The sequence below is a fragment of the Mytilus californianus genome, unplaced genomic scaffold (assembly GCF_021869535.1).
Source record: "Mytilus californianus isolate M0D057914Y unplaced genomic scaffold, xbMytCali1.0.p SCAF_5, whole genome shotgun sequence".
Lineage (NCBI taxonomy): Eukaryota > Metazoa > Mollusca > Bivalvia > Mytilida > Mytilidae > Mytilus > Mytilus californianus.
In genome coordinates this window covers 20094492-20107243 of record NW_026262701.1, presented here as the reverse complement: position 1 = coordinate 20107243, position 12752 = coordinate 20094492, and the positions used below count along the sequence as shown (strand labels likewise).

Sequence of the window (12752 nt, the reverse complement as noted above, 5' to 3'; positions counted from 1 at the left end):
GAATCTGACCAACCGAATTAAACATATCACTGGGTTTGCGCTTATATGCGCATTACGGCGGATGTCACATGTAAAGCAGAATCTGCTTACCCTTCTGTCACCCCTGTTTTTTGTGGGGCTCGTGTTCCTCAGTCTTTATTTTTTGATGTTATGTTTTGTATACTGCTGTTTTTCTTTTGGACCTTTTGCGCTTTTTGCCATGATGTTGTTAGTTTTATTTTCGACCTATGGCAATGTCATTTGGTATCTTTTGCCCCTTCTTTTACATTGGAGGAGACAACCAATCAAAAAATGACACATCTTGACCACAGTAACAAAATAATTCACAGAATGAAATGAAAATGAGCATGACCAACACACGGTTTTTCATTAACACCGTGCTTATATATGTGAAAAAATCCGAAAATAAACAATAGCTCATGAACAACAAAGAACGCACAGGTAACTACAATACACTGGACATATTCTTTTTATCATCAATTTCTGATTCTGATAACCTTTAAACTGATAAAACTATTATTATGACAGAAGAGACAGGTAAAAAAGACTTTTTAGACACACGGTTTGTCTAGTTTTTTACAAAATTCTACATAAGGAAATGCCTGTACCAAGTCAGGAATATGACAGTTGTTTTCAATTCGTTTAATGTGTTTGAGCTTTTGATTTTGCCATTTGATAAAGGACTTTCCGATTTGAAATTTCCTTGGAGTTCGGTATTTTTGTTATTTTACTTTTTTCATATGACCTTTGAATTAATTTGAAAATTATCGCAATGAATTTTGTTTGGCAGGAAAATTCCGACTGAAAATTGCTAACATTACATATAGTAAATAGATAAAGGAGGGACGAAAGATACCAGAGGGACAGTCAAACTCATAGATCGAAAACAAACTGACAACGCCATGGCCAAAAATAAAAAGACAAACAGACAAATAATAGTACAGATGACACAACATAGAAAACTAAAGACTAAGCAACACGAACCCCACCAAAAACTGGGGGTGATCTCAGGTGCTCCGGAAGGGTAAGCAGATCCTCCTCCACATGTGGCACCCGTCGTGTTGCTTATGTTATTACAAATCCGGTAAATAGTCTAATTCGGTAAGTCACATTCGGGAAAGGGAAGGGTATTGTAGGATAACAGTGGACATTGTTATTTAGGAATAAGGCACTGGGGTAATAGGAAGAAATGTGTAACCTAACAACCCATCGATAGCATGCTTAATGTCAAATATCAAATAAAACTTCATCTAGAACACTCGAAGAGGATGACTGTGTTCTCTTTATTTTCTTACATTTCAATAGCAGTTAAAAATTAACGTATTGATGTATGTGTGTGTTCAATTTGTGTTTGTTGTTCTGTTCTTTATAAAAGAGGAATCGATGGCCAAGTTGTCTAAGTTGTTGATCTACTTAATCACTAGCTAGTCATCACAACAGTTGTGAGTTCAAACCCCACAAGTGGCAAGTGCATTTGCCCGCAAACGGTCGGTGGTTTTCTCATGGAACTTTGGCTTCCTTCAACAATAACTACTCAAAAATTGACCGCAACGATATAGCCAATACTTCTGAAACACCAACAATAAATCAAACGTAACATTCAAATAAATGTCTATAGATGAACTCATCATAGATATCATGATTAAAATTTTGTAATCCAGATACACAATTCGTCTACATAAGACTCATCAGTGCCGCTTGAATAAAAAAAAGTTAAAAAGGCCAAATAAAGTACGCAGTTGAAGAGCATTGAGGACCTAAATTCCTATATTTATCAACTACTATTTTTAGTAATACAATGTAAACAAACTATTATTAAAAAATCCAGTTTTTTACGTGACTAAACGAACCCTATCCGGAAATTAAAACCTTATATCCTGTGGTAGATACTTAAGCAAGTTAAATTGTGAACGGCTATAATACAACACGTAATTACCCTTAAACCATATGAATGAATGTTTCCGCTTGATAATTCTGCTGCATCATTTTGATTTAATAAAGTTACAACTTCTTGTATTATGGATATAACGTACACAGAAAACCATTAGCCATAAACTAAGCACTAATAAGCATTGGGTGTATTATATAACATTGGAATCACTTTGACAGACAAGTAATATTGTTGAAAGTATGTCTACAAGAAAGAAATAAAGCACTTGTCAGTATTACTGTAGTGGTATGTGGCAATTTCAAGATTGAAGAAACTGCAAATATTAAAAACATAATTTGTAATGAAAAGGTGCATTTCTACTCATCGCAAAGCAATTTATATTCGAAGTCCTTCGTAAACTTAATAAGACAACCTTTAAGAACCAAATCATCTTGATACAATTAACGATAAACAAAAAAAAAAAAGGAAATGCATTTATTCAGTAACCACGTGTTAAATTTACCATCATTATACTGGATACCAAAACTACACAAAACTCCATATAAAGAACGATACATAGCTTGGTCATCAAAATGTTCGACTAAACATCTTTCTAAAGTACTGACTACTATTCTTTCTACAGTTAAAGATGGGCTTCAAAAATATTGTGATGAGATATATTCTACCAGTGGTGTTAACCAGATGTGGATTCTCAAAAATTCGAAAGATCTACTGCTTAATCTTCGATCACAATCTTTGCAATTTTGCAGCAACATAAAAACTTTTGATTTTTCTACGCTTTACACTACTATTCCCCATGCTCAGTTGAAAGATCGACTTCACCATCTCATTAAACAGAGCTTTTTCTATAAAAATGGGAATCGAAGATACAAATTTCTTTAAATAATTCATATTTTGTGAAAAACCACACTGAATCTACCAGAAAATATACTGAAGATGATATTATCAAAATGCTGGACTTTTTGATCGACAATATATTTGTTGAGTTTGGAGGATTTATATTTCAACAGACAGTCGGTATTCCAATGGGAACTAATTGTGCACCCCTACTGGCCGATTTGTTTTTGTACTCGTATGAAGCAGAATTCATTCAGAACCTTCTAAAAGACAAAAAGAAAAAGCACCTTGCGAAATTCTTTAATTTTACTTTCCGATATATTGATGATGTTCTATCATTGAATAACCCATATTTCAGCCAATACTTACATCTCATATATCCCAGTGAACTTGAAATTAAGGATACTACTGATACTAGAAGGACTGCTTCATACCTTGATCTTTTCCTCAATATTGACACAGATGGACGACTTCACACGAAAATCTATGATAAACGGGACGATTTCAACTTCCAAATTATCAATTTCCCATTTCTCAGTAGTAACATACCCTCTGCTCCTTCGTATGGTGTTTACATATCTCAATTGATACGTTATTCTCGTGCTTGTTCACACTATACGGACTTTATATACAGGAGTGTGCTCCTTACGCAGAAACTGCTTCAACAAAGTTATGAGGAGGACAGATTAAAAATGACACTCCGTAAATTTTACGGACACCGTCACCAATTGGTTGATCCATACGATGTGTCTTTGTCAAAACTAACTAAGGACATTTTAACCACGTGTTAGATTGAGGTTTGTCATTACGTCGTCTGATCTTTGAATTACCTAACGTGACTTATTCCCGATTGTCACTGTTTTGCTGAGTGTGAAATCGCATTGCTATAAGACGTGCCACGGTACCTTTCTATCCCAAATTCATGTATTTAATTTTGATGTTATATTTGTTGTTCTCGTCGGATTATGTCAAATGTCTTAACGTATTTTCTGTTATATTCGTGTGTTATGGTATAGATAATTAGTCACCCCCTTCATTTATTAGATTTTAGTTTGGTTCAACGAAATTTATACGATATATTTGGTTTACAGTTTGATTCAGAAGAAACACCGACATAGCTAGATAATACAATTAATTATCTAATTACTACCACAATTTGATATTAATAAGTATTGTAATTTTCATTGTCATTAATAAATGTAATGGCAGTATTACAAATCTAATCTTGAATCAATCCTAATCCTATCTTATTTTTGGGAAATATTTTTACAAATTCATATGTGACGTCACTTTGTGTGCTTTTTTAGAATTTCAAATGTGACGTCACTTTGTGCGTTGAGGCTTTAGCTAACTCGGCTGTGGATTTTTATATGTTGGATTAAGTTGTTTTATGTAATGTTTACGTTTTTATTCTGTAGTTAGTCCCCACTTTGGTTTTATCATGTATATCTATTATATAGTCATTTCATAAAATTTACTGTTTGCAAAATTATAAATTATTCTAAATAATAAGGATGTTCTTGTCCCAGGCAGAAAATCCTGGCAGTGTTAGGCGCAACTTTTTAGAAGTTTTGGTCCTCGGTGCTCTTCAGCTTTGTACTTGTTTTGGCTTTCAAACTTTTCTTATCTGAGCGTCACTGGTTGGTCTTGTGTGGACGAGACGGACGTCTGGCGTATTGAATTTTAACTTCTGCTAGCTATTATTCGTGTGTTTCTTTGTCCTATATGTTCTCCCATTTATTTTTGTATTGTGGTCCTGTCATGTGATGTTGTCGTTTTGGTGTTGTGTTTGACGTTGCCATAAAAGCGGGAGGTTTGGCATGCCACAAAACCAGGTTCAACCCACCATTTTTTCTTAAAATGTCCTGTGCCAAGTCAGGGAAATGGCCATTGTTATATTATAGGTCGTTTCTGTGAGTGTTACATTTTAATGTTGTGTTTTTGTTGTGTCGTTGTTCTCCTCTTATATTTGATGCGTTTTCCTCAGTTTTAGTTTGTAACCCGGATTTGTTTTTATCTCTATCGATTAATGAGTTTCGAACAGCGGTATACTACTGCTGCCTTTATTTATATTTTTTTTTATTTGTGTATCATAAAAGTTAGGCGAAAGATGCAACAGAGATGCTGAGTCGAAAACGAACTGTGTCCGTGTAACTTCATAAAAAGTGTCCATATAACACCCGTCAATGTACTGTTTTCTATAGCTCTGCTGGGGGCAAAGTCGTGCAAATTATAGTTTGCATTTTAATCAGGGAAAATAATGTGTATAGTCATTATTTTATGCCTTGAAGCAAATTTCATTGAAACTTGGTATCGTCCGGATTGATTCTTCAAAAGAAAGACCTATCGTTCTGAAAGAAAATAACTCCATATAGGTATATAAAAGTCAGATAATCCGCTCGGGGTGTCATGATTGCCCAAAGAAAGACCTCCCTACGGTCGGTTTTTCATTTGACCAATCCTGACACCCTTCGGTGTGTTATACGACAAGAAAACCCTTAAAATATGCATTATCTGTAACGGAATTTACGCATACGGTTTGTAATGTATTTTGCCAATACCTGTATGTGCTTTACGATTATGAGTCATAAGGTAAGTATCAGGGATGCTAACGATACATGCAAATTTATTCCTCTTGTTTATGTCTCTTTAGTGATGCTCGAACCCAAAACATTTTAAAACTAAAAACTTAATACCAGTACATACTTTGAAGAGCTCATACAAAATCCGTGTAATATCCTCATACATCATTAATTTGCATATAGTTAGACATCACCGGAGTATATATAGTACAAAAGAATTCACTGAGTAAACGATAAATTTCACTGTATAAAACTAATTAATTGTAATATTTACGTTCACTTAAGGTGTAATACCACCAAATCATTGTACGTCACATCCGGTTGCATATGAAAATGGGTAAAAAAAATATATCCTTGAATTTGACAGTTGTAGGAAATTAATTCTACATTTCATTGCAGTAAAACATTTCTGTGTCATAGACATATATCTTGGGTATTTCAAAGCACTTTTATGTTTTCATTTGGTGTTTCTATAGAATATTTTAGAAACTTGAGGTTACATGGTTACTAAAGCTTGTACACAGATAGAAAAAGGGTGAACATTTGATTGGTTAACTTTCAGTGATGGTTATTTTCTTATATGCAATGAAACGTTATGTGAAATTTTGTCTATTGTAAGAAACAGGATAAAACTTTACTCATGCCAAGTATTTCTTTAAATGAAACAAATGTAACGTCTGCACAATTTTTTGAAAAGTGCAAATTTAACAAAGACTAATAGGGGAATATCAATGGTGGAATGACACCTTAAAATATCCATGAAATGTTTGCCACTGGACAGTAAGCAAACAAAAGTCAAGAGTTAATCTATATGTTACAAATCAAACTTGCAGTTATGCTAAACATAAAAAATTCGGCGTTGTTCAAACTAGTGCTAATATACTTTCTTCTTTCAACTCTGTTACTGTTTCAATTTCCGGTAATTGTGCCCAAAACACAACATTTATGTCCTTTGATAGCGACTTAAATCCTATTTTAGAGTCCAATCAAAACCCGACATCTTCAATTGCGACTTCTATTACAGAAATGCCGTAAACGTTATTTACATCACTAAGGAAATAATAGCGCTAACAGTTTTGAGATGTTCAGGCGTTTTAAGGTGGACCCTTTTGGACGATTTGGGTTTTTAAGGACCCGTTTGGTCGAAATAGACACGTTTGGGGGGGATCGGACACGTTTGAGGGGATGGACACGTTTGAGAGTATTACATATATATAAGCTTTTTAACTATTTACTAATAGACATTTTCATATTTCTTTTGATTAAATTAGGTATTCCATCTTCAAAAGGAAAGAATATGTTGAATTTAGGTTTATAAACTAGCCTCTAACATTTCTAAATGGATGAAAGGTTTTCCGTACAAAATGCACGCAATTGCTGTAACTTTGATATATTGGACATAAAATACTTCCTTATCACTTCATTAAGTTACAATTTGAGAACATCGACAAGAATTTGATAAGTAAATTAAATGTTGTCATTTATTTTGTTACACGCTCTTCAATTTCAGGTGACGCCATCATTCAGAAGATTGAAGTTACAGTTCAGACATAACACAATTATCGCCTTGACATTGGTAAAAAATAAAACTCAATTTTTCTTTCATATACGATAAACCTTGATTTTACTTCGTTAACTGTCTTCTGTTTTCACATATTTTTTCTGTTTCTTCTCACTCCTGCCAAATGACTTTACTAAAATTCTCTTAACATTACGTTTTGTTTCTTGCAATGGGTACTTTCATTCGAAAAAAGGTCAACAAATAAGAAAACAACAAAGAAAAAAATTTGAGCATTTTAAACAATTATACACTGAATTGATAACAATCTGTACGAATAGACACTATTCTGTAAAAGTATCCTGACTTAGCGAACATACGAAACATAACAATGTACACTTCCGTTCTTATACTGTAAGTAGCAGTCAAACTATTCGTGATGACAACTATAAATCTTGTAAAGGAAAAATTGTATTCATTATTCAAAATAATCTTGATGAAATACTTTGTTTAGTTAATTAAATCCTCCTGCTGGTTGAATCGCCATAAACAGAACAAGCCATAGTATGAAGAAACTGACCAAAGATATCAGACTTATAATTTTGTACGCTAGACGCGCGTTGAATCGTCACAAGACTCGTCAGTGACTTTCGAATGAAAAAGTTTAAATGCCAAATAAAGTTTGATAGTTAATAAGCATTGAGGTCCACAAATTCTGAAAGGTTTTGCAAAATACAGTAAAGGTAATATATTCCTTGGTCAGAAAATCCTTAGTATTTCAAACACAAAGTTTTGTAAACAATTAACTCATAAATATGCCAATATCGATGATAGTTCATTTCAACGTAGAAGTGTATCTGAAATACGAAAACGCAATAGGCTTAGGGAGATGGTATGTTACTTCCAATTACTTGGAAAGCAACAATTGGAAAACTGCAATCAACATGTTAGCATTTATTTCAAGAGAACGATTTGAAAACAAAACAGTTTTGCTTGAACCTTGAGACAACTTATTTCTAAGCTCATAAATATATATGAAGATGAAAGTACTCACCAAGAATAGGATTACTCCGTGTAAGGAAATATTTCAAAACTCTGAAAGTGAAATTGAAGAATTTTGCTGAATATGTTTTATTCTTTTCTGCATGAAGATTGTGTATAAATTGTTCTTCCTTTGAAATAAAATACATTTACTTTATTGGGGTATCAGTAGAAAAACTAATCACCTTACAGTTACCCAAATGCCGTAGATAAAAAATTCAATCATTTATTAATTTCTTTGAAATATTAGCAAAGTAGGACATTTTTAAAAAGACGTTTTGACAAGAACAAGTTACACCTTCCGAACATAAGAAACAGTAAACGGAGAAGATCGATCGATTGATTGATTGATTGACTGATTGGTGTTTAACGCCACTATCAGCACTATTATCTATTTCGTTGCGGTCAGTATTTTTGGTGGAGGACGCCGGAGTGCCCGGAGAGAACCACCGACTTTAGGTAGGAAATCTGACAGTCCTTGTCAAATAAGATTTGAGTTGAGCGCACCTGCCACGTGCGGGGTTCAAACTTACAGCATCAGTGTTTACATGCTATTGATACAGTAGTTAAACTACTCAAAACACGCGGCCACCGAGGCCTCTATACGGAGAAGAAGTAGACGATAATTTACATTACATTATTAATTTAGAATATAAGTTGGTCTCTTCCGTACATATTCAGTATGCTTAAGGTATTTAAACAGTTGTAAAATACCGAACGTTTACCATACTTTCTTGAAAGGAAAAAAGTATTTGAGAAGTCGCTTTTTTATATAGTTGCGATATTACTGTATTCAAAGATGTCAAAGTGATCCCAGTCGATATCTATTAAATTCAATATTTATAGAGTAAGATTGTTTTATATTTTAGGATATTCGTGTATAAGAATATATGTTAAAAAATTCCATAAATCAAACGGTTAAAGATCGAGCGGGACAAATGATATATAGGTGTGCGAGGGGATTCCCAAACAGTTTAGGTATCGATCATGGATTGCTACAATAGTTAATGTACTATGTTGCAAATAACAGATTAATGAGATTTGTAATTAGAAAAAGTAGACAGCTAATAGCAAATTATTTGATCTAACTATTTTAGAAATATTATAACTTTCATCGTGATTTTTGAACAAAATAACGTAGGATTGATCTTCACTATTTCATATTATATATGCCCCAGAAGACATCTGGTTAACATGTGGTTGTCAAGCTTTTAATCGCCCTTAGACTTTTTAAAGTGAAAAAAATAAGAATGACTATCAAAGATCTGCCATTAAAACCACAATTCCCAAATACAACAAGAACACATAAAATGTAACAAAAGACATTCACCGATAAGGTTACTGGATTTAAAAGACATGTGAACTTGAAGTTAGGTTCAACTACTTCGATTAATAGATCGTCATCCTCCCTACTTAATTTCTATCAGTGGTATTGTGAAAAAAAAATCACAAAATACTGAACTCCGAGGAAAATTCAAAAAGAAAAGTCCCCAATCAAATGGCAAAATAAAAAAAAAAACAAACACATCAAACGAATGGATAACAACTGTCATATTCCTGACTTGGTACAGGCATTTTCTTATGTAGAAAATGGTGGATTGAAACTGGTTTGTGAAGGTTACATATTGAGCGTCATATAATTTAATACAAAAATCTTTAACTCTATAACGACCATGTAAAAATAATACAAACACGAGTACAAGTAAATAAAAGCAACAGTAGTATACCGCTGTTCGAAATTTATAAATCGATTGAGAAAAAAGCAAATCTGGGTTACAAACCAAAACTGAGGGAAACACATCAAATATAAGAGGAGAACTACGACACAACAGAAACACAACATTGAAATGTAACACACACAGAAACGAACTATAATATAACAATGGCCATTTTCCTGACTTAGTACAGGACATTTTAAGAAAAAAATGGTGAGTTGAACCTAGTTTTGTGGCTAGCCAAACCTCCCGCTTTTATGGCAATGTTAAATATAACATTAAAATGAAAACATTACATGACAGCACTACAATACAAATAAATGGGAGAACATATAGGACAGAGAAACATACGAATAATAGCTAACAAAAGGTACCAGGTTTAAAATTTAATACGCAAGACGCGCGTTTCGTCCATACAAGACTAACCAGTGACGTTCAGATCAAAAAAGTTCGAAAGCCAAAACAAGTACAAAGTTGAAGAGCATTGAGGACCAAAAGTTCCAAAAAGTAGTGCCAAATACGGTTAAGGTTATATGTCTGGGATAAGAAAATCCTAAGTATTTAGAATAATTCATATTTTTGCAAACAGTAAATTTATAAAAATGAAAAACATTAATGCATATTACCCTTTATGTATTGCTTCCGTCATATAATATATCTTTTGTTGTGGTTGTGTTCGAATTAACCGCATAAGGAAGTATCCATAATACCAGCCAAAAGGCTGACTATTTATTTTCATTGTCATCGAAGTTACACAAGAATGTATTTCAATTTTTACAACATCTCTGATCAAGTCTCTTTCTTCATCAAGTAGGCTGTAGACCAAAGCCGTTGTTATATTATACTGATATTACCTGCTCTACAATATGACTTTTAACAAGCAATAAGTTAGCACAGCGTTAACGTCTGCAAGAAGACATGTTACTATACCTAGCTATATAGACATGTTTCATGCTACTACCTGATCAGTCATTGCATTTAAACCTGGTAAACAAAATATTTAGTCCTCAAATTAAAACCAAATACTAGGGCTTTTGTGATTTACAGTTTATTCTTCAGATTAATATTAAACAGACCTTGTATATCTATTACTGCATTCAAATGGTACATAATGTAGCGCTTGTTGCAACTCAGGAAGCTGTCATCTAATTTTTTCTAGGAAAAGGCAAAATTTGCAATACTATTCATTTGAAGATATCTTCAAACTAAGCTTCTGTTGTAGAACAAATATGTTCTAGCTTGTACATGAAAGACTTGCCTTTAGAATTCATGTAATCAAAATGTTAAATACATTTGAATTTTATTCTAATACTCATTACTACACAGTATAGATTTTTGTATCTATGCTTGACGTTTAAAGTAGGAGACGTGCATCTACATGCATGTACTTTTGGTCCTATTGGATAATTACCTTTAATGTCTCAATAGGTTCTGCTCTTCAGATTGTGTTTTTTTTTTCTGTTTTACTATGTTGAAGTTTGATATTGATGAAAATTTATTTTCTCGATCGAAACGTTTTTATCTTTAAACACCACATTCAGATTCAGTCATTATTGTTTTGGTATTTTAACATTGTTAATTGAAATAGATTATGAAACAAATTCTTAAACGATATAAAATCGATGGTATTGTTGTTATCATCGTTTGAAATAGCTAAGTCAGAATTGTTATTTTTAAAATAGTGAAGCTGAATTGATTGAAATTGTTAAAATGATTCAGATAATTGATTGGCGTCAATTATGGATTCAAATTAGTTGGGATTCGTTAAAATAGAACAAAAACATTCGAATCAGGGAAGTCTGAGTTGACTTTTTAACTCGTTTAGTAAATTCAGTAAGAATCGTTCAAATTATTTTATAAGCTTAGATTTCTCCCACGTACTTTGTTTTGTGCATTTGAAAGCAAGAATATGTAATAAAAAAAAATAGTCGTTGAACGATCAATGAACAATTCATCTAATTGTAATTTGTATAAATATAAGTCTGAAGAATTACTAAGTACATATAGGCAAATGACATTGTTCAAAAGCCTCTTTGTTAACGCACTCACACAACATAGGGCTTCATTATATATCTATATATGTATCATCTAAAATGTTATTATCTGTACTATATGTTTTGTCCGGTCGTCAAAAAATCGTGCTCTAAATACTATCTATTTTGTCTGGTCGTCACAAACTCTCGCTCTAAAACAAAATATGTCTCGCAAGATCAAAATATATATGCCACAAATAAAGCAAATTTATAATCTAAAGGTAAAGGCAATTTTGTCACCAATTTAAACTGCATTTAATGTACATCTACAAACAGGCATTGACCTATAATTGTTTACAATTTATACATTGTAATTTGGATTGAGAGTTTTCTCATTGGCACTCATACCACATCTTTTTTTATTTATAATAATAATGTTTTTCCACGTTAAGACAAATCATTGTAGCAGAAAATAATATTGCTACAATCTAAAAAGGATTAGATATAGTGTCAGTTATATATGGTAAAATATGCTTTTCGAAGTCCAACTAATTTACATTTAGGATTGATGATTGATTGGTAACATGACATTGCTCCTAAATTTGTGGCGAAACTAAAATCAGTTACTTTTGTTTGAAGTACTTTTTACTTTTGATATCAACAAACCAGACAAAATTCATCTGTTGTTTTAGATAAAAAGTGTTAGAGATTAAAAGCAGTTAAATCTCGGTCAAAATTTTAATTAATAAAGTTTGCATTATGCATTATTAAATCACAAATCCTGTTAAGATTGTATGCTAGCAAATTATTAGTTGTATGTTTTATTAAATATGGATGAAACTTTTACATACGAAGGATTGAATACCCTTTCCTGAACACTTGAGGATAACTCCGGTTTTATGTAGTGTCCGTTATTCAATCTTTCTTTTTTTTCAAACAACGAAAATATAATCAGTTTGTTCAAAAATCAGTGATTTATCAAAATCCCAAAGGATACTTAAAAATTCAGATGCGATATACACATGTGTGCATATGCATTTTGCGGAAATGTAGAAATCCTTCCCGACGCCCTTTATTATTTCCATCCATATGTCCATCTATATATTTATGCTCTTTGTAATAAGCAGAAACTCACCCTTCAGTGCTTACAAGATGAAAGTGATAGTTCACAATGTTAAACTGGTATCGTTACATCTTACAAAGTCTATCCGAATC

The 12752-nt window shown here is 32.6% G+C and overlaps 1 long non-coding RNA gene across 1 annotated transcript in view; it reads left to right on the top strand.

Annotated features, from left to right (window-relative positions):
* Positions 1-841: 841 nt before the first annotated feature.
* LOC127702058 (uncharacterized) overlaps positions 842-12752 on the top strand; it is a 141581-nt gene continuing 129670 nt past the window's right edge. Inside the window, exon 1 of the long non-coding RNA XR_007982274.1 lies at positions 842-1011. This is a non-coding gene — a long non-coding RNA (uncharacterized LOC127702058). The remainder of the gene's footprint in view (positions 1012-12752) is intronic.